Source organism: Macrobrachium nipponense, chromosome 31, assembly GCF_015104395.2.
Source record: "Macrobrachium nipponense isolate FS-2020 chromosome 31, ASM1510439v2, whole genome shotgun sequence".
Lineage (NCBI taxonomy): Eukaryota > Metazoa > Arthropoda > Malacostraca > Decapoda > Palaemonidae > Macrobrachium > Macrobrachium nipponense.
In genome coordinates this window covers 40957442-40982194 of record NC_061093.1, presented here as the reverse complement: position 1 = coordinate 40982194, position 24753 = coordinate 40957442, and the positions used below count along the sequence as shown (strand labels likewise).

The window sequence follows — 24753 nt, the reverse complement described above, 5'->3', positions numbered from 1 at the left end:
TGTGTCCATTATTCTTTATGAACTGTCACGTGAAAAGTTTTCACTGATAATTGCCTGGAGGAAATATAGATACTTTTAGCAGAATCGGAAACTAAAACATAAAAAAGAATTGAAAATGGGGTTTATAGGAAGATAAAAGGAGCGAAATATCACTATTTCAACTTACCCTTAAAGGAGAGAGAGGCAACTTCTCTGAAAACAAAAACAGTAAATGGGAAGTTGTAATACATGAGTGATATCTTGGAAAAAATAAATATATACCGAAAATGAGTCGTAGTAATGAAAAAAGGAGAATTGTGGAGGATAATTATCAACTTAATTATATAAGACAGAGTTTTCCCCAATGAGATAAGATATGAGTTCTATCTACTCTCTTCCATCTTGTGCATCGTCTACCTGAATTCCCATTTTGCATGGGTCATGATGTAAACTATTTTCCCATGATCTTGTGGGTTTTCGCAAACATCCCATCTTTTGTTAAATAATTTTGTTTGACAAAAGGGGGACACCTCGTCTTTCAATAATTTCCAGGAAAGACAGTTGGCGAATGAACGAGAAAATTAAATAAATAACTGAAGAAGATGAAGGAAATTTCAAAATCAGAAATGAACGTCAGAACAAAGTCAGACTACTTAGATCATTAGAACAGAGCCTTAGTACAGACATTATTTAGAGCTCGTTCTAATACCTTAAGTTGTATACATTAAAAACAAATACATAGGTGAAAACACACAGGATCTTCTGTGCAAGTGAATGGAAAGTGTGTTTAGTTATTTTTTTTTTCTTTTGGTCAGCATATATAAAAAGATGAATAAAATGCTTGAAGTATAGAACAAACATAACCAGAAGACGGATGAAGCCAAAGGAAAATTAATGAATAATATATTATGAATAATATATTGACAAAAATTCATGTCACTCATTGAGGAACTGATAATATAAAGTTAGAAGAGGCATCAAGAAGGTCAGTTGATGACGACTCTCCTCCGGTTGAAGTGGGTTGCCGTTGCAGCGACATTGCCTACTACTAATATTAACGCACGTGTGCTATTGTTTTTAAGGTGTGTTTTCTGTATTCGCATTATATAATATTGTCATTCATAAACTCTTAAGTTGATACAGATTTTTAAAAATTTTATTTTAAGTTCGTTAAGTTTTGCTTTAGTCTGTGTGGTGCTTATCTGAAAAAAAAATTTAGTCTCTTTGAACGGTTATCCATAACTTATCTGTATAAAACGTTTCCGGTTGAATGTTATTTGTTGCTATAGTTTGTTTTGGGTTTCAGACTTTCAGTTCGGAATGATTAGCTATTGACCATTTAGTGGCTCTTGACGTAACCCAATTTTCCACGTACCATTAACTGCTTTGGTTATTTCAGGTAAAACCTTGTATCCATGATATAACACATTAATAGTAATAGAATATACTAGGTATTTAGGCTAGCTGCCTAACGTCCCCAATATAGTATTTTCTGATTGCTGTATTCAGACTGCTGTATTCAGACTACCTACTAGTATATTGTGCTAAAGATACTAGCCTAGGCTAAAGCTTGTCATTGGCTACCGCGTTAGGCAATTGTTAAAATCATTTCTATGCATGAGAGTAAACGGTAATAAGAAGACAACAGTTAACTTTTCACAAAAGAAAAAAATTAATAGAGGTAAAACTGAAGACTAGATACGAGGTACCTATCATACCCCTCTGGTTCAGTAGCCTTACTACCAGACTGTTAACCTACCCATGTGCAGTAGACCTAGCCTATGAGCATCATGTTTATTACCAGCCCCATTGGAATGAATGTACCTAAATGCGTAAACAAAAGACGATAATTTTCATGAAGCATAGCCAATTTAAAAGGTAAAAAAAAAAAAAGTAAATATCCCATTTGGCTACTGGCAGGAACCAGGCCGCAGTAGGCTACCTAGTAGGCTAGTCTTCAGTTTCACAACAAAAATTAACTTCTCACCAAGAAAATTACGATTAGGGTAAAGCACCGCTGTTCAGACATTGATCCGTCAAACAGTCTCTCTTTTCACTCTATATTTAATTGGTGAAACAATAGTACAATTCAATATTTAAGCATACCATTATAAAGATTGAAGTTTCGTCGACAATATGAGATATATGTAACTGCCATACAAAGTACGAGAATAAGTATGTGAAATCTTCGTAAAATACTATGTGTTCAAGGCAGTTTTTAAATCCAATATGGCATGGTATCGTCATGTGCACAATCCGGGCATACACTCGTGGACACGTCCTTCACAGCCTTCCCAGCGCTCATTTGAACAATATTTGCATATACTATATGTAACGTTTATTGATATTACTCAAGATTGTAGATGTACTCAGCACAATAAAACATTTTGTTGCCTATATTAGTGAAAGTGAGACCTCTTATTCCCGGGGTCATGTTTTGAGTTGAAATGCATTTTCACCTTGTAATCAGTGGTTTTATCCATACTGCCATCACAAATGAAACTCCACAGTGCTTATTTGAATGTAATTTTACACATTTCGTTCTTAATTCGCTCCAAATTCAACTTGAAATATGCGAGTTTGTTTACGGCATAGCCAGGGCAGGAATAATTTTGTATGTCTGGCAGCCAGAATCCACAAGCAAGCAGACGACGGGTTAGTGAATTCTTTATGACAAAAAAAAATGTACTTTTTTGCTAGCACTTTTCATTTATTTAAGTCTATATTACTATTTTGACTTTTTTTAAATTTTTATTTATTGTTTGGCTGAAATAATTTTTTTTTTAATTTCAAATAATTTTACTGCTGAAACAAATGTAATCTTTAATGCGTTCTAGGAATGGCAAGTCATCGTTGCCAATTTAGTGGAACTTGACACATTATCTGATGCCTTTACAAACTGTTTTGTTTTTTGCATGAATTCTAGATGTTATAGTAATGCAATAATGATGAAATTGCTCTAATATTTATGTTTATATATACTATATATATTACAAATAGATATGCTAAATTCTCTTATTTACACGGTTTTTTGGTGTGTAAGTCTTATCTCAAGTTTGGAGAGTAAACATAAAACAATTGACAACACTGATAAAAAAATAGGAAAACGCGAACAACATCGTAGCTAATGTTCACAGCAAAACCAATGAAATATGTGTCAGGAATCTGGTTACTATTACAACAACGAATATTTTCAATGAATTATCATGAATATATAATAAAAATATGAAACTCATAACTGTATTTCTGGTCTTAACTAATTATTTAAATGTTACCTAGCGCACTCTTCTTCTTCTGCTTACCGAACAATTGTTATTTTTACCTGTCCAGAGGCCGAAACACCTTGTCGTTTAAGGTTGTCATGAAGGAAGTGTCCCAGTGTCTATGGGGTATAAGGGTGGTATGCGGATTTAGCACAGGAAATGGGAAGTTTGTTGACACAAGTGACTGTAAACATCGAGATGGCGTCAGTCTTCTAAACATAAAGTGTTTTTTTAAGTAAAAAATTTGAACTTTCATTAACTTCTGTTTAACCAGAAATTATGGTATTATTTTGTGACTTGGGAGAAAATATTTACTTCAAGAGGAAAGTAGAGGTCTCGAGGTGCTGCTTGCCATGCTGGTTGGGTTATGACTGGCGTTTAATTCAGGATACTGGAAGTGCTAAAGTTAATTTTTGGGAAAGTGATGCACAGTGGTACAGGTGTCCGCCTGTCCACACAGCAGTGCTTTACCCTAGTCTAGGCTAGCCTTGCCTGTAGCATAGGTCATAGGCTATAATGAATAGCGCATGAAGTTTTTTAGGTGCAGGTGACAGCAGATGGCTGCCAAAGCGAATGATCATGAATGAATAGCCTATAGCATCACACCCTTGAGAGTAAATTCCATGTGACTTTGCCCACGAAATAATCCAATTTAGTCATCTTTAGGATACAGAATGTATGCAAAGCTAGGCTACATAAGTCAAGAAGAATAACTACTTTGGTGAAATTAGATTCCAGTGCATTTCTGTGTGTCATTAATGGTCAGCATTGTCTACCTGGCATATTTTTCACTTTATCCTAATGTCTTGTTCATAACAATTATAGCCTAAGCAACCCAGTGTAGGAAACCAACAATACCCAACATGGGGATTTATGGTAATGTGGAAAAATAAAAATTGAATAGCCAAAGCCCATTATGCTGAATCTGTTTACTTGACAGGTATTTTGGCATATGTACCTGAATTTTATAAAAACAGAATTGTAAAGTGTTTAACAGCCAGCAAAGACATTTCAATGGGGCATAGATCAGATTGTCTTTTTTTCATGTTTCTACTTCTTATAAAGAACTTTATCCATTAAGTAGTTGTTAGGAGGTACCTCCATGAGAAATATTTCCAATGGGCAAGCTTACCTTGATTTTAGAGGTCAAAAGATGAAGTTTCTTCATCACCCTTCCTTGCTAGGAAGATTCAGTTCCCATGCTGGAACATAGCAATATATACTAAAGCCCCCCCCAGCCCATTTTGTGGTTTCCATTTTGCTCTCAGTAATGTTGCTTTTTCTTTCTGTTTTTTTACTTCTTCATCTATTCCATTTTGCTCTTCTCCCACTTCACTGTCCAGCTTCAGAAAATCCATGAAATTGACTCCAGTTGAACTTAATGATGTACACCACAATGTAGCAAGTGTGGGTGATATTTAATCATGAAGGATACCCACTTGAAAGGAGATTGAAGATTTATCTCTGTTTTTTCTTAACATTACTTTCTTAGCTAATTAGTACTGCATTATAATAAGCAGTGTAAGACAAATAATGTTATATGAAATATAAAAATACGTGTAGAGTGGAATTTTGAATTGATTTGGTGAACTTCAAGTTGAAATAATTGAAGTTTACAGTTTAATGATTCATGATTTTTGGCTTTAAGAAAAAATGTGTTCCTTCTAAAGACACTTTCTGTAGTAGATGAAATACTGGAATGTAGCTTATGATGGAGTTAAATTTAGCACTTTGCTTGGTGTTAATTTCATAACACTTCTTTTCCAGAATACAAGCAGTCAGTATCTTGTCCAAGAAATATCTGCTCCTATTTAGGATGTCTAATGTAAGTATTAATTATTTTACCACAGTATATTGGACTTTTTTGAGGGTCATAATTGTTATTTATATTCAGTCGGTTAAATTCTCCCTATGAAGATAATCTATTTTTTGCTTCAGTTATAGTAGACTGCATCTTACAGATTTGCTGAATTTGTTTGCTCATTCATGTCATTCAGCTGGCATTTTATATCTTGTGGATTTGTGTTGAATTGTATCTTTTCATTGAGGTCATTTTCCAGTTTGCACCAAACTGAGTAGAGGGCCATGCTTGTACTGTGAGGGTATGGAAGAATCTGGTCCTGAGAAGCTGTTACGTTGCGAATTTTGCCGAAACACTGTCCACATCTCATGCCTAAAATCTGGCATACCTGTTGGCAGACTCCTTGGAGATAATTTCTTTGTAGTTTACCTGTTCTAATTGTCAACCAGATGGACAAGGACAATACTGTTCGTGCCAGTTAAAATACGTACGTATCATATTATTGTCGTTATTATGAAGTATTTTATAATTGTATTTACCATGGAAATTAATTGCACTACAACACTACAGTTTGTTGTTCATATTCTTCGTTTTTTAATAATGAAGACTTGGTTATGAACACAGCTGATAAGAAAGAAATACACATAGGTTTAAGAAAAGATATTTTATGCATGACACTTACCTGGCAGGTATAAATATATAGCTTATCCTCTTGACGCCACTGGCAGAATTTCAAAACTCGCGGGCAACCGCTAGTACACTGGTAGTTCAGGTGATGGCCACCCCGCTCCCGTGGCGCTGGTACTTGGAACTATTCCCGTTTCCTCAAGATTTTTTCTCTGCCAGCCGAACCGGCGGAACATCGTTTGTTGGTTCTCTGTTAGAATTTCCTGCTCGTTATCTGCTTTTGGATATTGGTATCGTATTCACGAAGTTAGAGTGGCAATCGCATTTGTTTGTTTTTACCTTGTTTAGTATGTCTGATTCAGGAAGTATGTTTAGAGTTTGTGTGAAAGAAGGGTGTAAGGTGAGACTGCCGAATCATCGGTAGATCCACATACTATTTGTAAAAAGAAGTGTTCGGAGTTTTTTGTTATGTACGTGGGGGGGGGGGGGGGGGGGGGACAATAGGTGCAATGAATGTCAGTGTCATTGAATGAGAAAGAGTGGAAGGCTCTTATGAAGTATGTGGAGAGATTAGAAAAAGATCGGGTTAGAAGATCTGTATCTAGGAGTGAAAGATCGGGATCTTCGAGTAAACCTTGGATGATCTTTGTATGTGTCTTCTCAGCTCATTCACATGTAGATGTAGCACCTTCCCCCAGGTTTCTCCTGCTCAGTTGCTGTATCTGAGGATACTACTGATCCACAAATAGTGAAAGTGTTCGCTGCCCTTGCGTCCATGGAGACCAAATTAAACGATTAACAGACAAAGTGGAAGTGTTTGGTGACAGTGTTGTGGAGGGGGCGCCTGATCGTCTCTCTCGTGCTCCTAGACCTAGACCTCTGTCAAGCTCCCAGACCCAAGGGAGAAGGCATGTCGACAGTCGAAGGGAGGCGAGAGGGGTTGACTTGCGATCAGTCGTCCCTTCAGGCAGTCCTGTTGGTACGTCCCAGGCTGCTGCAGTACGCCATCAGGGGGGGGGGGGGAAAACAAAGGCGATACTGGGAAGTGGACCGTTATTCTTCGGATAGTTCAGCCTCGGGAAGGAGTAAGGCGGTTCGCGGAAGTATCGCGTCCTTCTCAAGAGGTCCATACTTTCCGTCCTCTTCACAGGAGGAAAGGGCTTTCGACCAAGAAGGGTGGTGGAGTAGCCTGAGATTTTTTCATCGGAGGATGAAGAGATGATCCCTATCAAAAGGAAGAGGGTTTCACGTCAGTTGGAAGTTCGCTCGCCGCTTCGTGTTAGCCCGGTGCGTCCTCGATCTCCTCATCATCAGGAGTCTCGTAAGGAGGCGGAAACGAAGGAGGTGCTGCGGGACATGCAGCAGAGATTGGCAGTGATGTTCAATCATGGGAGAAGCCCCGAACAACCTTCGGTTAGACCGTAAGGACTCGTCGTCTCGGCCCCCGGTTAAGTCCTCCAAGAGGACGCGGACGTACAACGCGATCCAGGACGCAGTGCGTCCCTTAAGAAGGACGAAGTGCAGGACGCAGGACGCAAGAGGAGAAGTGATGGACGCATGGTGGGGACGCATACGTTCAGGAGGACGCAGGACGCAGGCGGCAGCAAGTCAAAACATTGTCTCGACAAGGAAGAGAGGAGTTTTATAGGGAGTCAGTGCCGCATTCGCTTTCTAAACAGGAGCTGCATAAGGACTCTGAATTGGAGAGTCAGCAGGATCTTGGTTTTCAAGATATTTCTTCGCAGGAGGAAGAATTTGCGGGAGAGTGCGGAAGAGGACAAGACGGAAGCACCTTCTTCGGACTACAAAGAGGCTAACAGAGTGCCTTCTTTCTTTGTTTGAAGGAGATTTTTCAAACCTTCAGGCCCGCCATCGCCTTTGTCGCAATTTTCGAAGACGAGACAGCCAAGAAAGTCGTCGTTTTTGAAAATGACTTTTGTCCATTTCGGCTCCAAAGAAAGACCTTCAACGCGTAAATGAGTGGTTGAAGGAGAAGAAAGAGTCGGGGAAGACACTTCTTTTGTATTTCCTCCGGCCAAGTTGGCTTCGAAGTCTGGTGTTTGGTATGCTACGGGGGAAAGTCTTGGCCTGGGAGTGCCTGCCTCCTCCCAGGGAGACTTTTCCAACATAGTGGATAGCTCCCGTAGAACATGCTTTGCATTCAGCCAAAACAAGTGTGGTGGACTTCGTCGGAGTTCGACCATTTACTCAAAGGTATCTTTAGGACCTTTGAGGTGTTTAATTTTCTTGACTGGTCGTTGGGGGGTGGGCCCTGGCTCGGACTTCGGAGATGGAAGAGTCGTCAGTATCCGAGTTGTCGAGAAGTATTATGTCCTGTATGGATAAAGCCTTGAGAGATGGAGCTAATGAATTGGCTTCAATTTTTACAGCAGGCGTCTTGAAGAAAAGACATTTCTTATGCTCGTTCGCTGCTAAAGGAGGTGCGACGCGCAAAAGTCGGAGTTGATGTTCTCTCCTCTGTCAGGACAGCTCTTCCCTCAAGAGATCATTAAGGACATATCTCTCTCCTCACTCAGAAGGCGACTCAAGATCTTCTTACGTCATCTGTAAGGAAGTATTTACCTTCTAAGGTCATGAATAAGACTACGAAGGATACGAAGACAGACACAGCAGCCCTTTCGGGGTAGGACTTTTTCGCTCGACCAGCATTTAGAGGGAAAAGAGTTCCAACCAAAAGAGGGGCCCCCAAAACTTCAACCAAACAATGAGTCAGAAGTCCTCCAGACTTGTGTGGGGGCCAGACTTTTAGACTTCTGGGAAGTCTGGCAAAGCAAAGGAGCGGATCCTTGGTCCGTAAAGGTAGCGAAGGAAGGGTACATGATTCCCTTTCTCAAGAAACCACCTCTCGCTACAGCTCCGAGAGCCCTAGGGGCTCATTACATCGATTTAGAGAAGAGAGAGGCTCTTTGGCATCAGGTCGTCACCCTGATAGAAAAGGGGGCAATAGAAACGGTTCTGGATCACGAATCCCCAGGGTTTTACAACCGTCTGTTTCTAGTACCGAAATCATCAGGAGGTTGGAGACCGGTACTGGACGTAAGCAGCTAAACTTGTTCGTAGAAAAGACCAAGTTTACGATGGAGACGAACGATTCAGTACTGGCAGCGGTACGACCAGGGGACTGGATGGTAACACTGGACCTTCAGGATGCGTACTTCCATATTCCAATTCATCCAAGGTCCAGGAAAATATTTGAGATTCGTGATCCAGGGAAGGATTTATCAATTCAAAGCCCATGTGTTTCGGGCTGTGCACGGCGCCTCAAATTTTTACAAGAATGATGTCGAATGTGGCGAAGTTGGCTTCATTGGCCAGGAGTCAGAGTCTCTCTCTACCTCGACGATTGGGCTCATAAGAGCACAATCAAAACAGCAATGTCTGGAGGACACGGACGTAACATTGGAATTAACTCAGCAACTGGGTCTGATGGTGAACCTGGAAAGTCACGATTGATCCCCTCTCAGGAACTAGTTTATTTGGGGATTCTGATATCCTCAGTGACTTTTCGGGCTTTTCCGTCACCCGAAAGGCAGACCATGTGTATACGGAAAGTGCAAGAATTCCTAATGAAAGACCAATGCTCAGCGAGAGAGTGGATGAGCCTGCTGGGGACACTCTCTTCGTTAGAGCGGTTCATTTCACTAGGGAGACTTCACATGAGGCCCTTACAGTTCTTTCTGAACGAAGTCTGGCCAAGAAGATCGCAACCAGATTCCTTCCGGTTTCCAATTCCTTCGAAGATAAAGGAGAAACTAAAGTGGTGGCTAGTTCCGGAGAGGTTGTCAGAGGGTACGTCACTCCAGCAGAGGAACCCAGACCGATATTATTTTTCCGACGCGTCAGACGCCAGGCTGGGGAGCGACGCTGGGGCCCTGGGGAGGGGGAGTCAGGGCCTTTGGAGCGAAGAAGAAAAAGGCATGGCACATAAACAGGAAGGAACTGATGGCGATCTTCTTGGCTATGAAAGCGTTCAGACCGTGGATCAGCGGCAAAGTGGTGCAGATCAACGCGGACAATACCACAGCTCTGGCATATATACGGAAAACAGGAGGAACCCACTCGTTGTCCCTTTGCAACCTGGCGAAGGAGATTCCTTCTTTTGGTCGCAGAGAGAAAACGTCACCCCTGCTCACCAGGTTCATTCAGGGAAGAAAGAACGTCAGGGCGGATCTGTTGAGGGCAGGGACGGACAAGTGCTTTCCACGGAGTGGATGTTGCATCTTCAAGTATGCCAGAGACTGTGGAAGCTCTGGGGCACTCCAGTAGTGGATCTTTTCGCTACCGCAGCGACGAAGAGGTTACCGAACTATTGTTCTCCAATCCCGGACCCTCTTGCAGTCGCAGTAGATGCCTTCCTACTAGATTGGACGGGTCTAGATGCGTACGCTTTTCCCCCGTTCAAGATTTTAGGAAAGGTAATGAAAAAATTCAGGGAAAGTCGAGGAACAAGGCTGACCCTGATAGCCCCATACTGGCCGGCCCAAACGTGGTTTCACAGAGGTACTGGATGGACAGTAGATTTTTTTCCTCCGAAAGAAGTTCTACCCACGAGAGTAGATCTTTCTCAAACAACCCCACTTCGACAGGTTCCACAAAATAAGGGGGAAAACCACCCTCGCTCTGGGTCTGACTGCGTTCAGACTATCGAAAGACTTGTCAGAGCGAGGGGGTTTTCTAGAGAAGCAGCGAAGGCAGTTGCAAGAGCACGAAGGCCATCGACTATCAAAGTGTACCAGTCGAAGTGGGAGAACTTCCGTAAATGGTGTAAGAATCGGAAGATTTCTTCATCCAGTACCTCTGTGACACAGATTGCAGATTTCCTGCCTATACCTGAAGAAAGAACTAGGTTTGGCTAATCAGACGATTAGAGGCTATAAGTGTATGTTGTCTGCAGTGTTTTAGACACAGAGGTTTAAACCTGTCCAATGACGCAGATCTTAGAGATCTCCTCAGATCGTTTGATACAAAGAAGGATCGACGGTGCAGAACCCCTTCTTGGAATTTGGATGTCGTTCTCAAATTCTTGGAGACGGATAAGTTCGAACCTATGGGCAGTGCGCCTTTGCGAGAACTAACGAAGAAAACTATCTTCTTAGTAGCCTTAGCTACAGCTCAAAAAAAGGATTAGCGAGGCTGCAAAGCTATTGACAAGCAAATAGGATGGAAGCACAACAAAGCAGTTTGTTCTTTTCAACAGGAGTTCTTAGCAAAGAATGAGAATCCTTCGCATCCATGGCCAAGATCATTTGGAGATTGAAGGACTGGCTGATCTGGTAGGTCAAGAACAAGAAAGGGTTCTTTGCCCAGTAAGAGCCTTACGGTTTTACGTAGAAAGAACAAGAAGCATTAGGGAACTTCATGTTTTTCTCTGTGGGGTGCTCCGTTTAAAGATCCTACTAGACCTATGTCTAAAAACGCAATGGCTTTTCTTTGTAAGAGAAGTCATTAAAGATGCTCATTTGCTTTGTCAGGAGGAATGCTTCGGTTATAATTAAAGTTAAAGCTCATGAGGGTGAGAGCAGTAGCTACGTCCTTAGCATTCAGGAAAAATTAGCCCTCAAGGACATTATAGAATTCAACGTATTGGAGGACAAACTCTGTGTTTGCCTCTCATTACCTTAGAGAACGTGAAGACAACTTTTGATAATTGTCAAACGTTAGGCCCGTATGTATCCTCAGGTACAGTATGGGCAAAGGAGTTTCCACCCCATAACCTAATAACATGCTAGGTTTTTATTTAATTAGTTTTTAGTGTTTAGGTTGTCTGAGAAGGTTAAGACAGCTCAGTCTGTTGGTTAGGTTTATTTATATGTGTGTGTGGTTCAGGTGACTAACTTTCCTAGCATGAATGCCCGTGGTAAAATGAGGGCTAGGGTTCTCTGTCAACAAATTGGTCACGTCCAGTTGTCAGGCCCTTATTGTTAGCTTTCTCAACAAACAGGTCACGTCCTAGTTGAGAGCTACTAAGGTTTAGCAGGCTAAGAGGCAGGACCTACGCAAGTCAGCTACCTTAGCAGGTAAGGAACATAATACATAGTTCTAAAAATTTAGTTAATTTTTGAATTATGACGATGTTGCTGTCTATGACCCACCTCCAAATGTGTCAATCAGCTATATATTACCTGCCAGGTAAGTGTCATGCATAAAAAATGGTATTGTTATGATACAATAAAGTTTTATGCATACTTACCTGGCAGTATATATAATTAAATTCCCACCCTCCTCCCCTCAGGAGACAGGGTTCAGAGAAATCTGAGGAAAACGGGAATAGTTCCAAGTACCAGCGCCACGGAGCGGGTGGCCATCACCTGAACTACCAGTGTACTAGCGGGTTGCCGCGAGTTTTTGAAATTCTGCCAGTGCGTCAAGAGGATAAGCTATATATATACCTGCCAGGTAAGTATGCATAAAACTTTATTGTATCATAACAATACCATTTTTTACTTTTCTTGTGATTTAAGTGAATATTAGATCAAATTGTACCACTGTATACTCTAAAAATAAGGTTAATCAGATTACTGTGTGTGATTATAATTCATGTCCGTTTAAGTACAATCTGATGCTTTGTAAATGTAGCTTTTGTTGATTAAGCTAATCAGACAATGTCTGAAATCTGCTTAACCTTCTTACTCGATCAGCTGTAGTAGTAATGGCTAACTTAGTGCATGAGGGTAACCTAGTGGGGGTCCCATCTCACTAGTATAACCTACACCCTTTTTTTTTTGCCTATTCTTCATCGAAATAAGGTATGATGTTTTGCAAATGATTCTACTCATTAATTAATTTTTCATTCCTGATAAAAATCTATGTACCTACCAGTCTATACAGCGCCCTAAGGCAGCTTATCAGGTGATGTAAAGACTGTGCCCATCTATGGCTTACAAGCTAGTTGTCTTGCATTCATCTACACTAAAAAGAAAATTTCCAAGAAATACAAAAATAATAACCCATGTCACTTACAATAATGACATTTGGTCACTCAGGCAACATGTGCATTCTGCTTCAGTATCCTTGATGGTGACATGACCTTTACATTTCTGCTAGTCCTAGTGTCTTTTCTTTCTTCCATAAAGTGTTCAGCAAAAGAGTTGCCACAGTATGCACCATACAGTACGTACTTGAAAGTTGTTGTAACCTTGATGATGTCAAACAGGCATGTTTGATTAAAGAGAAGACTAAAACCATAATGAAAAGGTAACATAAACACTCAAAACCACTATGCACTTAGGCTCTGCCAGATGCTGTTACAGATGTAAACATTGTCATTGTACATGTACTCTTAAAAGTTAAAGTTAGCAGTTTCAGTCCTCCACCAGGCTATTGCCTCTCGGTCAGACATCAGCTGGGTAACCCCAACCCCCTACCATGGCATCACTCATGGTAGTAACCACTAGTAGACAGTCTCACTATTCACCCCTGGACAAGGAGGTGAGTGCTGGCCCGAGAATTACGAGACTAGTATGCCACCAACTGTACTAGCCAGCCAGAAACCATTGGCGACTAGGATTTAAATGTGAGAATACATAATTAGGCCATGGTTTTTCAGGAAGAAGGCAGAGTAAATCATTAACTCTTGCTGGGTAGAAAATTAACATATTATGTGGTAATTCTGTTGTATAATGGCTCATTCCAGTCACTAGTAGTCAGTTATGATTCAGGATTCAGAGCCCATGGCTAGTAGAAATGTTTTGAAAACCACTTGTACTGGTAATGATTCTATAAATATTGATGAATTTGATGCACATGATCTCACTTTAATCACTTTGAATGTTGATTTTTTTTGTTCTAATGTCATAAGGATTATTTATAGACTTAAATTTAACCCCCAGCAAATTTTTGGAAGACAACTTGCAGCATTATTGCCTTGTGTATAAAAATGTGATTGAGAAGAGTTTCCATGTGATCTTTCCTCAAAGACAGTCATTAATGAGTTCAAGTTCATCAAACAACTTTCAGAATTGATTACTGTACTGTAATTGAAAATGTGTTATGGTGAAAGTATATATGCATGAAACAGTTATAATCAGTTGAAAAATGACTTAACTTACCATTTTCAGGCCACAGTTGTTGCTGTTAGTTTTATATAATCTTCATATGACACAAGCTAATACTGCCAGAAGTGGTTTCTTTCACTGGAAAGTGCATATCTACCAGTTTATTAATCAACACTGGAAGGAGATATTTGGTCCAGAGAGGTAAGATCATTATTGTTTTAAGTCAGAAACATATTTCCATGAAAGGAGAATGTCAGATAGATACTGTATTTTGTATTTGTTTGAAGGAGGAGTTTGAACCATTTTTTGAATGAGATATTATGATAGTAAAATCACTCCTTTAGAATCCTTTGAAAAATGAATTTTAGTCCTGATATTGAGATGGTTTTTAAAAAGCTATGAAGCCAGTTCTTCAGTTATTTAAATGTAGAATTATGTATAGTCCTTATCGAGGGGGTTTCTGTGAGGTATAAATACTGTTGCAGTTGGTGACGAAGTACTGTTCATAAACCATTGAATCTGCTTCACAAACAGATGCTAGTTTGTCTTCACCAAAGGTGGCAAATTCACTATCACTTTATTTATTTATTTAATTACGTAATAAGCAGATTTGATTTAGGTAGTTTTTTATCACAGACTTTTCTCAAAGGAAAAGGGAAGATGAAATTTTGCACACTGAAGTACATTTGATGAAAAAAAAAAAGACCTTAAATATTAGTTATAGAATCAAAATTTGAACAAAAACTAAGTGCTTTACCTTGTATTGAACTTAGTGTACCCTATACGCACTATTGAATTCTGTACCATATATCATATACCAGGTACATATTTTTCAACCATCTGTTTTACAGTTAACAGGATGCTGAAGATCTCAATTTTTTGTAAGAACAAAGATGTTAGTCCTAAATGTCTTCAGATTCATCACATTATTATTGTGGTAATAAGGAAACATTTGGTTCTTTTTCATGAGCTGTCATAAAATACTGTACTGCAGTGTGGTTTTTATTATTCAAAAATCTCCATTTACCAAATTAAAAAGACTGAGTAACTATCTGGAAGTTTCTAAATAATTCAATGATATTTCTTACCATCGAAAGTCAGTTGTTCTATGTTAATAAGATGTCTTTGAGGAGATTGTTCTTTTCTCAAAAGGGATTTCTTTTATAGTGTACTTTCTACAGAAGAAGGTGCTCATATCTTAATTATCAGGTGATATGATGTAACTATCAATGTAGCTTGGCTATTACACAAATTGTACTTGACAATGACCATCATGAATTGAAGATCTTTAAATACTATACCCTTACTAATTTTAGAACAGAGGTAACATATGATTTTCCTTTATAAATATTAATAGCTGTGAAGTTATGTTCTAATGTGGGAGCTTTATTTACTTATTCATATATATTTTTTAAAACATTCTCAGCCATAAAAAGAGGAAAAAGACTCTTCAAGCTTCACTAAGTGGCCAACTATCGCACTATGGTCAGTATTTTGTTAGTGGATACGAGACTCTGCATGATGGGGGATGGTACAAACTTAGTATGGTATTACCTCCAGCTCAGCTCATCCAAATGTATACAGCAGAAAAATCAAGAGGTTTAACAGCAAAGCAAATAAAAGAAGAAATTTCTGAGGTAATGTACAACTCTATTGTAGTGTAGTACTGTAATCTTTATCATTTAGAAATCTTACAATACAAATACTGTCCTAGAGACAGGCAGACCCTGGGATACAAAGGGGATTCCATTCCCATTCCACGGCTTTAGCCCAAAAGCAGTGTGACTCGAGACATTGTTGAAAATTGTAAGACAACCTTACTTTTCATTGGAAATGGTGTAACCTGCATTTTTTTATTGAGCTTTTCATAAAAAACCTCCAAATTTTGACTATTCTGCCACTCTTGAGCCATATTAAAGTTCAATCTTCCTTTGGACTGGCAACCTAAACTGGGGACATGTGACATGCGCTGTAACTTGGGAAATAATATTTATTGAATATATTTGGAGAGTTGTAACCTCGGAACAACGTAAGCCGAGTCCGACATAATCTGGGTATATTGCCTATAATATTTTTCTCCTCTGCCAAGCCTAGTATTTTTTATCAAGAGCTGACAAAAATTTTACCCCTCTAGCATTTGATGACATTGCTGTACATCTGAGAAACAAGCCTGAATTATATGTTAAGTATGCGCAAATCCCTCATTTTACATATGCAAGAAATATCTGGACAGGTATTTAACTGAGTGTAATGTTGCAGTAAAAGAAAGAATTATTGATTCTTTTGTAGGTGAGAAACTCCCTGCCACTTATGGAGCCCATTACACAATGGATTACTATTATGACTTGTGCATCTCCCCTTGGTAAGCATGGTATTGTCTGTCATTTGATTAATCAACATAATTCTTTGGCATTCATTATTTCATTTAGGTGAATTTCAGCCTGCTGGCCTATGTCAGTATTTCTTGTAGTTATTACTTTTGATAATTAATTTTTGTACATGAACTTTCCTGTCAATATATACTTAGCTATAGACTCGTCGTCCCCGACAGAAATTCGAATTTCGTGGCACACGCTACAGGTAGGTCAGGTGATCTACCGCCCCGCCGCTGGTGGCAGGAATAGGAACTATTACCGTTCTAGAAATCCAGATTTTCTCTGTCGCGGGGTAGTGTCAACATACATTGTTGCTACCTCCTGACTTGATTTTCGTTTTTCATCGCCATCGATCTTCTGGGCTGTCTTTTGCAGGGAAGTACTGGGTCTTTGGTTTGGCATACGCTTTTATTAACTTTTTAATGAATTTGGCTTCGAAATTTCTAAGAATATATTACGCGAAACTACCGAATTTTTCGGTAGACACTCACATAGTTTGCAAGAAAGGGAATTATTGATATTTATTCTTTAATACGTGTAATAAGTGTTACAACTTTATTGAGGAAATATAAAACTCTAATTTCCTACTTTAGGAAGTCAGAAAAAGCATATAACTAGATACGCTTTCCTTTAGAAGCTTTAATAGCTTTTGTGCTAACGAGCAGTTAGAGCATTAGCGTACTAGTAGTTGTTGCATCCTCATCACCTTCTTACTCCACAGAAACTACAATCCATAGTTGCAATTTGAAGATAAAGGGATGTAGCTCAAAATGCGAGCTACTAAAAGGTAAGAAGTGAATAAGTGTTCCCAGTGAAGTGGAGGGTGCGTTCTGACCGGCTCCGTAGTGCCTCCAGGCCTAGACCTCTTCCAGACTCCCAGTTCCAGTGGAGGAGGAAAGTTGAAAGCCACAGGAGGGCTAGGGGAGAGGCCCCACCGGTCAGGCGTCCCCTCGGCAGGATCTGTGGCGTCCCAAGACTGCCAAGGAGAACCTTTGGAAAGGTATCCTAAAACAGTGTTTCTCCTTTATTATCTATACCTCCCTTCCCCTCGGCGGACAAGGAGGAGGAATATTCAGCGACGAAGATTTTTATGAAGATACAAGAACAAATCTCGCCATTGGTATGAGTATTGAGAAAGGACGTTTTCCTTCTATGAAGAGATCCCGTCCAGTGGACATACAAAGGATGGATATGAACCGATTCGGACAGCTCCATCCACGAGCCGCGTTCCAGCAGACAAACGCGAGCCGCGTTCCAGCAGCTGGGCGCGAGCCGCGTTCCAGCAAGTAGGCGCCAGAGTTCCTTCCTTCAGGCGCAAGGCGCCAGAGTTCATGTCTGCTGATCCGCAATCTTCTAAGAAGAGTGAAAGGAGCCTTCTAAGCAAGTAGAAACTAGCAGGCAGGAGCCAGGCGCGAGGCGCCAAGTTATCCCGAATTGCCTTTTGGAGAGAAGTCAGTCACGAGACTTCTCGTTTTAGTTTTAACAGAAGTAGCCTTCTCCTGGCAAAGGCGCAAGATGTCCACTCAGGTCGGCCGTCGCCTTTGTCAAGATGATTCTGATACTGAAAGAAGGCCTTCTCCAATTTTCAGAGACTGGTGTACAGACAGTTCCTCTCAACGTTGGAAACTCTCTCCCTTCATTCATACTCTTCCCTCTTTATGATTTTGAGGGGCAAGAAAGCTACAGGAGTTTTTTCTTATAAGAATCTCATCTTTTCGGCGTTCGGGAATAAATGCGGAAAAAGGGAACATCAATCTTCCTTCTGTAAACTCAAGATCTGAACAGGAATCCTGTCCCTTCCGCGATTTCTGTGGAAATCATAACTACACACATAATTGACAAAAAAATGTATACTCTTTGTATCTTAATGGATTAGTTCTCATTGACAAAGATCTCTCACATCTTATTGCATAAGCATATAAGCTCTCTCGGACATGATTCGGAGGAGCTCTCATTCATTGGTTAGAGATTCTTCCAGGTAATAGACGCGTAGAATTTTCTTCCTTTTGTCCAAGAGAATAGGAAGCTTGAGAGATTCTCTTCGATCCACGATTATTCACTTGGGATCGCCTTCAGATTATACTAATTCGTTCTTTTGACGAAAAGAACGAGGATAGTAAAATTTCCATTTCTCTCTCTGCTCGGTGAGGAAAGAATGTAGTAGAGAATTTGGTGTATAGGACTACTGTATGGTCAAGTCATATGCACTTAACGTAGTTTCCCCTATGGTTGGCAACTGAATTCCCTGTATCCTTCCAGGAGTTTCATGGGTGAGGACTACGCTTGAAGGGTTTGTTACGACAACACCGACTCAGCTCCTGTATTTAACGAAGGTTGTTTCGCTTAATATGCTTTATTGAGAACTTCCTTAGGCTCGTTATAATTTTATAATATTCCTTCATTGAATAGGGTAACTGGCAACTCAGGAAGTACGGCGAGACTGCGATCGAAGGCGGCTGTCACTGGCCAACACAGTACCATCTGGGTCTCGGTCATGTGGTGTTGATTTCCCCTCCCCCTCTCTCTCTCTCTCTCTCCTGGACGGAATTGACTGGCTAACCGTATCTCTCCCCTACAATCACGGACTTAGCCTCGAATGGAAGAGGTATTTGTTAGGCAACATGAAATACATTAGTTTCTCTGCGATTTACTAAGAAGTTTTCAATAGAAGGATTTCTCGCAACTTTTCAATGCTGTTTACCGCAAGGTAACAGAATTTTAGAGGATTCTAACGCGGCAGAGCACTTTAGATTATAATGCTCTCCATGCTTACAAAGCCAATAGCCGTATTAGAGAAAGGAGCAATGCGCAGTGGAGATGGATGAGTCTGATGGGAACCGTTTTTTTCTTCGTAGCAGAAGTTTGTTTCCCTGAATGGACTATATTACGCCTATAAAGTTTTTTTTTCCTATCCTAGAACGGAAATAACATATGAGAGGGTACCGGGTACCATGACCAGAGATACAGAGGTTTCTGGTACATAGTCTAAAGGAATTACAAGCAATTAAGGGAACTTGATAATTTCTCGATATAGCGAGTTGTTAACCGAAGGGTTCAGTAGCCTCTCTAACAGCAGGCTCGGTTCAGTACTTCTCGATTCATTCCTGATTCCGTTCCCCGTCCATCTGGAGGAGGGTTTCAATCACAAGAAAAGGACGAAATGAATTTTTAAATCAATTAGGCCATTTCCATTTTCAGCTCTCTCATATCTCAAGTAGTATCGAGAATCTCTTTTTTCGCCCCTGTTCGCGTTAACAAGAGGAAACCTGTTTGGACTCAGACAACGGAACGTAACGATCCTTCAGAGGTTCGCTGCGAGATATTGCACGTCCGTGAGAACCGTCTTGATCGACGATGATGACTATTAACGTCTGTCTAATATTAGTTTAGGCAAGAGAGTGTGGAAACTTGTTAGACATCTTCTTCATAGATCTCTTTGCAATGTCGAAGATGAAGAGGCTTCCTCTAGACTGCTTCCTTATTCTCGATCCAAGAGCAGTAGCAAGATAACGCCATCCTTTTGTTTGGGAAGGGGAATAAACATTAGTTTTTCCCCATATATATATGTAGGTTATTATGTATATGGGTGTGTGTGTGTGTATATGTATATATATATATATGTATATGTATATGTATATGTATATATATATATATATATATATATATATATATATATATATATATATATGTATATATATATATATATATATATATATATATATATATATATATATATATATATATATGTATATAATATATATATATATATATATATATATATATATATATATATATATATATATATATATATTATATATATATATATATATATATATATATATATGGGTATATGTATATATAGATGATATATATATATATATATATATATATATATATATATATATATATATATATATATATATATATATATATATATATATATATATATATATATATATATATATATATATATATATATATATATATATATATATGGGTATGTATATATATGTAGTATGTATATATATATATGGGTATATGTATATATAGTATGTATGTATAGATATATATATGATTCTTAATAGATATATTAAGATAATTTCTGGCGTCAGAGGAAGAGAGAATGATGCTTTTTGCCCTATTGGCCTTCGAGAGGCTGGATTCACAGAAGTCACGTCCTTCTTACAGCACTTTTCTAAGGCTTTCCCAAGAGAGTCAGTCTACTCTATCATCCTCACTTTAGAAGGGAAGGGACCTTAAAGAACCATCTACACTCTAAGTCTGTCTGCGTGCAGACTGATGAGAAGTTGAAGCGAATGAGAGGTTTTTCAAGGTGAAGGACAGTGTCATGGCCAAGACAAAGAAGTGCTGTGGATCGCGCTGGGGTGAATGAGGAAACTGTCCTCTTCCGATACTCTGTGATCCACATGATGGTTTTCTTCCCTTTCTGAGAGAAGAATCACCTTTGTTATTTCTGCTATCAAAGAATACAGTAGCAGGCTATACTCTGTCTCTGCAAAGGGACTTAAAGATAGCAGAGGACTAAGATCTTCGGGATCTTATACGATACCTCGATACGACCAAGAGTAGGATATCATGTACTTCGAGTTGGGATTTTTTTGTGGCTGCAGAGTCCTTGTTCCGACAAGTTGGAACCTCTTCTTCATCAAGCTTCTTTTAAACATGAGGGAACTCAGGGATTGCGATTGAGGGCTCAAAAAAATGCTTCCCAGAAGGTACTCAGAGGGACACGATAAGAGCTAAGAAAGCCTGGGTTAGCCCACTTTCGGCTCGGAATTTCCTTCGACTTCCAGGCTCCTTCTCCTCCTTAGGGCAAGGAGAGGGAGGTTTTTCTGCAACGAGAAACCTCCCCAACAAGTACGAATAGATCTCGTTTGCAACGGAAGTTCTCACGAAGGATCCTCCTCGGAGGAAGACTCTTCTCTCTTGTCCTGTTTAGATATCGTATCGTCTACTGGAGGTAACTGGCTACAAAAAAACGCCATCCTCCCTTCGTCTGAGGCCAGAGGCTCAAGGTGGAAGAGCTCCTTCCACCCTTCTCCAGTCCTCCTGATAAACTTTTGTGGTTTATTCAGGATCCTCGGGCAACGTAGCAACAGCCAGCCGCCAAATGCCAAACAGGCGAGAAACGCCAGAGGCAGACAACTCGAATAAACGCTTTTATTGTCTGATGTGGAGAAGGAGCGGGCCTCCAACTGGGCGCAAATGCGCCAGAGGCGAACAGATGAGAGTGTCCGATGTGGACATCGCTAGCCAGCCTCAAGACTCCAGCCAAGCTCAAAGCTACAGCAAAATGGAGAGGAGCCGGCTGGGCGCCAGGCGTCAGAAGTGCCAACCAGGCTCCAGGCGCCGAAAAAGCGCCAGCCAGGAGACAGGCTCCAGCCAGTCGCCAGAAGCGCCAGCCGAGTATAATGCGCCAACGAGGCGCCAGACCAGGCTCTAGGCGCCATTCGTCGCGGGCTCCAGGGCGGGGCGCTGGACAGGCGCTAGGCTCCAGCCAGGCTCGAGGCGCTAGTCGCCATTCAGGCGCAAGGCGCCAGCCAGGCGCCATCCAGGTGCCAGGCTCCTTCTAGGCGTTAGACTCCAATCAGAGAAACCTAAAGCTCTGTCATGTAAGAGGGCTAGTCCCCATTGATATGATACAGGTAAAGGCTCTGTTATGTTAGCGGGCGAACCCCCTTTGACAAGATCCTACTTGGATACTACCATGTAACTGGATAACAAATTCCCTTTGGTAGACCCAAAGAGTCTTTCAGCAATAGGTCACGCCCTCGCTGTAGCTCTTCAATCAAGGCAAACTCATAGACTGTGTCCATGAAGTCTTGACTCCTTTTGATAGTAGTGGACAGGTTCTGTCATGTAAACAGGGCCGAACCCCCTTTTGACTAGATCCTACTTGGATTCTACCATGTAACTGGATCAGATATCCCTTTGGTAGATCCGAAGAGTCTTTCAGCAACAGGTCACGTCCTAGCTGTAGCTCTTCAGGCAATGTAGACTCATTGACAGTAATCATGAAGTCTTCTGCCAGGCTCCAGGAGCCTTCCAGGCGCAAGGCGCCAGCCAGACGCGAGGCTCCAGCCAGGCGCGAGGAGTCAATCAGGCACCAGCCATGCGCGAGGCTCCAGCCAGGCGCGAGGCGCCATCCAGGCGCGAGACTCCAGCCAGGCTCTACGCACCATTCAGGCGCAAGGCGCCAGCCAGGCTCTAGGCGCCATTCAGGCGCGAGGCTCCAGCCAGGCACAAGGCGCTAGGTGCCTGCCAGGCGCGAAGCACTATCCAGGCTACAGGTTTCACCCAGAAGAGATCTATATCAAGAATGCCCTGGGCCTTCTTAGAGACAATGTGATCTCCAAAGCACTTGATAAGTGTATTAATGACTCCTTCAACAGCTGAGAATTAAAAGCGCATGAAGTGCGAGCTGTTCCGAATTCTTGTTCTTTCCTTAACTATATGTCATAAGGACAATTTAGCTGTCACATACGGGAGATGCAACTCTGTGTTGACTTCCCTTTAACCGAAGGATGTCAAGATAACCTAAGAGAGATCCTTCTCTCTTGGTTGATACGTTGCTGGGATAGGGAGCCGATTCTGATCCTTAGCTAGTGAGTTAAATTTTTATTTAACGTCGTGTTTTTTTCTTTGGGTTGTTTGAAAGGAGTTTGGAGATAACTCTTTTCAATTTATGCACTAACCCTCGTGTTAGGATCAGGTGATCGGGATCGGTGTTGTGCTCCTTAATTATGCCACTAGGCATAGGCGTATTGTCATATAAGTGGATAAGACCCCATTGACAAAGGCCATCAGGCTCTGTCGAGTAAGTGGATAAGACCCCATCGACAGAACCACAAGAACTCTTAGCCATAGGTCACATCCTCGCTGAGGCTCTTGAGGCGAAACAGATTCCTAGGATTTAGCCATGGAATCTTCCGCCTAATCAAGTAGGAACCAAGGTTGTATTTTTTTATTACCAACAACGTATGTTGTTTACCTGTTTTTATCAGTTATTAACTGTCTCTTACCCTCCACCAAGGGTGTCAATCAGCTAAGTTATATATCTGACAGGAAAGTTCATGTACAAAAATGATATTGTTAAACTACAATAAAGTTTTGTACATACTTACCTGGCAGATATATACGATTAATGACCCACCCAGCCTCCCCTCAGGAGACAGGTGGAAGAGAAAATCTGGATTCTAGAACGGTATAGTTCCTAATTTCTGCCACCCAGCGGCGGGGCGGTAGAATCACCTGACCTACCTTGTTAAGGGCGTGTGCCGCGAAATTCGAATTTCTGTCGGGGACGGACAAGTCTATAGCTAAGTATATATCTGCCAGGTAAGTATGTACAAAACTTTATTGTAGTTTAACAATATCATTGTTCCAAGAATATTTTGTATTTACATTATTCGCTTATTATTATGATGTAGTATGTATATTACAGCTTGTTTTCTTTTTTCGATTTTAGAAGTTGGTTTTACACCACTTTGCTTTCACAAAGACTAGTGTGTACCCATTTCTTCTAACCAAAAAAATATGTTGAGGATTTTTGCTTTTATGAAAAAAGGCCAAAATTGAGAATTGCATTCAGCATTTGTTTTGTATCAAGCTGTTTTACAGTGACACCAACAAGCTAGTACTTCCAAAGGAATTACACTCATCAATTCAATCAGCATCAAGCTGCCTTAACTTTGAACTATGTCTATGAGTATTGTTTTATCTCATAGTATTTTATTCATCTGTACCAAGACGAGTCCTTCGATATCAAAAAACCCTGAGAGCTTGTAAACTGAACAGGTGTGGACATATCATCACCTGTTATGCCTGTCGACAAGCCTGCTACCAGCCATGGCTGTTCAATATTGGCCTTGCCTGTTTTGCCTTGTTCAACTCTCCGTCTACCAGTAATTCATCCTGCAGTTTTGGCCATGCCCAGTAAGGAATTGTAAATAGCTATAGGAAAGGCAACTCTTGATCCATGACTCTCGTAATGCAGGAACACCTTAGGTAATTGATACTTACATCAATCCCTTGATACTTACATCAATCTCTTCCATAATTCTATCTATGGTGTTGCTCCCTTTCCAGTAACCAGTACTCCACTATCATTATCCTAGGTGTTGTCGTTCCTGTATCTGCTGGCATAATGCTGTTACAGCATTAGATATACTACCACCTCTTGGTTCCGGTTGTTGATGTTTGGTTATTCCTGACTATTCAGCACCCATGACAGACCAGCACTTTTCCCACATCTTCATTGTTAGAATTCCTTCTAAAGGCAGGAATAGTGCCAACTGTGATGCCTAAAAATGCTGGAGTCTTCCAGTCACAGATGAATGTTATCTTCAAGAAGTGCTCATAGCAACCTGGCCAGAGTCAACTTCATCTTTTTTTTTCTTGGCATTCTCCTAAATATATATATTACGTTCCATTAAACATGTGGTACATGTGTAATGTTTTAAAATGAAAATAACATAAGCTTATGGATATTTCAGTAATATAAAAGTAGTGATATTTCATGACATGCCTACCAGTATTTCATAAGACATTATCACCTCCTTACTTTCAGATTGCTGCAGTTCCTTGCTAGAATGCCAACAGTTAAGAAAAAATATGAAGTTTCAAGGAGTAGCTCCTCGAAATTGTCATAATCATTTGAACAAAAGTTCAAG

At 40.5% G+C, this 24753-nt stretch overlaps 1 long non-coding RNA gene and 1 pseudogene across 1 annotated transcript in view; one reads left to right on the top strand and one right to left on the bottom strand.

Moving 5' to 3' along the window:
• LOC135206912 (uncharacterized) overlaps nt 1-24753 on the bottom strand; it is a 377133-nt gene that overhangs the window by 142590 nt on the left and 209790 nt on the right. The window lies entirely within an intron of this gene.
• Nucleotides 1248-24753, top strand: part of LOC135206909 (cysteine-rich protein 2-binding protein-like) — a 147321-nt pseudogene continuing 123815 nt past the window's right edge.